The sequence below is a fragment of the Saccostrea cucullata genome, unplaced genomic scaffold, assembly GCF_032062105.1.
Source record: "Saccostrea cucullata isolate Sc308-1 unplaced genomic scaffold, CSIRO_AGI_Scuc_v1 ctg1368, whole genome shotgun sequence".
Taxonomy (NCBI): Eukaryota; Metazoa; Mollusca; class Bivalvia; order Ostreida; family Ostreidae; genus Saccostrea; species Saccostrea cuccullata.
Window position 1 is genome coordinate 1 of NW_026929944.1, and position 4,794 is coordinate 4,794.

The following is a 4,794-nucleotide window of genomic DNA, read 5'->3' on the forward strand; positions in this document are numbered from 1 at the left end:
CTGCAGCTAATGAGAGCAGCAGGTTATTGTGTTAGGGAGTATTCTAGGTGAATTAAATAAACATTAGATGGAAAGATTAAATCCGTTTTACATGCTTAAACATTTATCCAAACGCAGTGATTGTACATCGTACAGATGTTTAAAGAAAAATTTCTTTAAAAGCATGAAGACATAAATAATATATAACAGCATGAAATTTGATACAGTTTTACCTCCTTAGTTTATACAATCACTCAAACAAAAGCATATTTTGCTAGAACCCATATATTTGGTGTATGGATCACCTTGATGAATGCGTGATAAATGTTACAGCTCTGAAACGGCTGTGTCAATAAGGAGTAGCTCGCTACGCTAGCCAACTCAATAAACAGAAAAATCTCTTGTTGAAAAAACTAAATACAATTGTGAGCGATGTGAGAAGCAATTATAGAGTGTTGTCCTTAGGATAGAGACCTGGAATCTCAGGGAGACAATATAAAATATACATGCATGCACCGAGATAATCCTTTAATTATAAAAGTGTTCATCACCGTTGATTCCAGAATAAAAATTCGTCACGTGTACACACCACAGACACCTTAGTTCAATAATTATGTTTTTTTATATCATAAGGTAAAAAGTATTACAAAAATAAATGCCAGTGGTGTATATAGGTATTTTTTCGTCACCCGAGTAACTCAGTTGACCTATTGCTATCCGTTTTTGTCTGTCGTCTTTCATCGTCGGTCATGCATTTTAAAATATTTTTAGCTTCTTTCCTGTAACCGCTGTACCAATATCAATTTGTATAGCAATAGACAATTTTAGCATAAGAACATATTTGAGTGAAGGGCAATAAAACTTGTGATTTTCATGGTCACTCTCCATCGTTGGGACCTTAGGACTGGGTCAAATCCAACAACATGAGTGCCTTTACTTTTTACTCCTGGACATCAAAGTCAAACTTTTGGCATGTTTGTGTTAAGCAGTGGACCCTAATATGTAGTAAAATGAAGTTATTTTATCAGGGAGAAAATTTTAACTTAACATCAGGTTCAGAGCTGAAGACAATTTTCTGAATTGAAAATGACATTTTGTCTATAGATAATCTCAAAGTTATTAACATGATTAAAACTTTTTTTGGATTATAGTTCGAAATTAGGTACTAGCCTGATCGCTACTTTTCGTTCGTTTTTAGCACTTATGGTTGCTGTCTAATTAGAATGCGAAATACATAACTTGTTTAAAAATTCTCAAACTGTTTTTTAGATATTCCTCACTTTCCACTCTGAAGGGGTAGTTCCAATGACTTAATGATAAACGTGTTTGTTTTTATTACGGGTGACACTATCGGTTTCTTTATCATTTGTTCCACCTAAAATTTACGTTTATATCTTTGATCTTTATTGGCATTTTTACCGATAGAAGTTGCTGTTATTTTCAAGTTTATATTGAGAATTACCTTTCCCGTTTAGGATTTTTTTTAAATGGGGATCTACGTACATGTTCTTTATATACTTTATCTGTGAAACACAACAAAATTTAGTATGTGCATTGTGATAATTATACAATTTACAGATCGAATATCAGCTATTAAAATATTTGTGTTAGAATACCACACCCATTCAATAAACCCATACATGCCAAAAAAGGCGCGATTTACTCGTGACATTTGGCACGATATAATGTATCGTGTTCTGGCTTCCATGCAATGCAAATGCACTGATGCAGTATTATAGAAGTGAAGGAAAAGATCACATTGAAATGTCTGCATTTGGAATTGCATGTACGTAAGCACTAAATACATAGAGAAAAAATGGAAGTAAGCAGATCAATAGTTTTTATCAGTAACAGATTACTTCTTCTACTCATAGCTATTGTAAGAACTCAAGTAACAAAGTCTATTGTGAATCATCTTGCTCAAAATTTCATCCTATAAATCAGAACTGTTAAAAATAAACTTCTCTGAAGCTCTCTACCATAAATTGTGAGGACAAATGAGTATCAATGATAAGTTGTAGATTGCGCAGATATAGCAGTGTCCATATCAATTTTTTAGGTAGGCGATCTGGAGTTAATCTCGACTTTGTTTTTTTTCTCTCATTTTCTTACCTTAAGGACAGATGATACAATCAAAAAAAATATTGATGCCTAGATTGGCATATATAACTGAGCGTACTTTTGTTGCAAATGATGCAACTTAAAAGTTCTCAAAATATTAAGAAATAATATACCTTCTATGAGATTTAAATTTCTGCTTTTCTGCAGCCATCCTTATCAATCTATATAAATATTTTTCACTTCAAGTACCATTTTTGGGAAATTTTGAACAAAAAAAAATAAATACTTGGCCGTTACACCTGTTCGTTTTATTCATTGAAACATGATTCAGTTTGTCATTTTATATGTTTATCCCAAATGTTTGCAGCATCTTTCCTTAAATTTACATTTTCACTTTTATGATGATTTAAACACTTGAAATGATGTTTGTCTTTTTCTTGGTATTTCTATTCTTGTATAAATAAAAATAATCTTTCAAATTCTAGTATATTATAAACACCCAGTGGGCAAGTTATATTTTATGTGTCTTTACCACGAGCACATATAAATTTAATTAATTTCATAATATCAGGATGGTTAATCAGAGGAAAGATCTGTTGTGCTCTCAGCGAGTATCCAGTGGAATTCAGATAGGTCCATGCCGTTCACTATCGCACCATCGGGCATCAACTAAAGGTCGATGATGCGATAATACAGTGGCCCGATATCGATGATTCAATGGTGCGATGACGATCATTTTTATTATATAGATTTATGTAAGCGACATCTATTGCTGATCCAGGTCTTTATCACAATGTATTGTTTTACATATGTTATATTCTGTTTTCTCTTTAAAAATGATTTTTAAAAAGTCCAGCAGCAATTAATATTAGTAAAATAACTTTTTCATTATTCTACTTTTTTCAGCCATGTTTTCCGACAGTGACAGTCATTCATGTGCAAACAATCAGGGATGGTGTAAACAAAGATGCTTCCGCAATGAGAGACTGAGTTGTGATCACAGTGAAACTTGTGGACGTTTCTATTGTTGCATACCTACCACTTAAAATTAGAGGCTTAATTTTTCATATTGCTCTAACCTGATCATGGCCCTTGCAACTTGTGTATGATCTTTAAAAATAGATTGAAAATATTGTATAAGATAAACGTATGACTATATATATTTTTTTCTAATTTTTTATTAAGTAGCGTAAAAAAGCATTGAAGATTGAGACGTATTTCTCTCAGATAAGTTATAATTTACATGTAGATCATATAGACCTATGATTCAACGCCGGGAACTCTGACGCTTATGACAAGGTAGTAACGTTTTGAAGGAAACACTATTTGTTTCCTCATCGACGGCCGTTATGATAAGTAATGTTAACAATGGAGAAATATTCTGGCGACTAACATGTTTCATTAAAACTAAAGCAAATGGAGACACCAAGCAGTATTAAAGATCACAAATCGATAAAACAATACAAAATAGGAGCAGAGCAAAAACAGACCTCCAAAACATCAGAGGTGGGATCAGGTGCCATGAAGGAGTGAACACTTTTTCAAGTTAATATCCAAATATGAAACTGATGTTTCAGACTCTATGGTATCTTTTACCTAAAGCTCACCGGAATATATCGTATTGACATAAGAAAGGAAATTACCATTGTGTATTGAAAATACGTTGTTGATTTATCTAAATGTCGAGTTGAAGGCCATAAATAGTGTTTTCTCATCACGTTTAAGATTTTGAACAAATTCTGCACATATGAATACAAAAATACGTGTGCTAATAACAAGTAACAATTGGTATTCATGGGAGTTTCATTAGGTTGTTGGAAGATCTGGCTTACAAAACCCACATATTAGGTATTATCAATCAGAAACACATTTTTTGATGTACTCAAAATAGTTTTGCAAGTGATCAATGGTCACATGGCCAAATGAACAGTGGTAAAATAAGTAAATTTTATGAGTTGTATATGATGTTGAAAAAACGTCAGTTTTAAGCCATTGGTTTTGGCAAATTCTTGTGATTTCAAATTGTCCAAAAGTTTCTTGGAATTTTCAAGTAGCCACATCTGATTTACACCACTTCTTGAATATATTTTTGCACAGTACTCTTGAAGTTTCTCTGTCACATCTCCATGTTAATATCTTAGCGAGGAATAAACAAAGAGACTTTGTTGAACATTTAATGGACCCCGCTGGGTTTTTTTTTTGTTTGTGTTTGTTTGTGAGGATTTGTTTGAATTTCGGAATCAAATATACATATAGTAGTTAAAATTCATCTTGGTTCTGTGGGTTCATAAAAATATTCAAAACTGACATATGATTTTGAAGAATTTCTTCCTTAGAAAGGGAACTGTCAGTATAATTTTGATAATCACTTCCAGAATTAAATCAAACTTCTTCTAAAATACAACTTGTATATATTCAGCCTTAAAAATGAAGTTACTGTTGTTACCTGCTTTGTCAGCAGAGACCGGTATGTTTTGGTCATGTTATGTATCTTATCCTTTTATTCACTTCTGATTTATTAAATACAGAAGAATAGATGGATATCATATTGCCCCTCAATACAGAAGAATAGATGGATATCATATTGCCCCTCAATACAGAAGAATAGATGGATATCATATTGCCTCAATACAGAAGAATAGATGGATATCATATTGCCCCTCAATACAGAAGAATAGATGGATATCATATTGCCCCTCAATACAGAAGAATAGATGGATATCATGTTGCCCCTCAATCTTTTAATATTGTTAA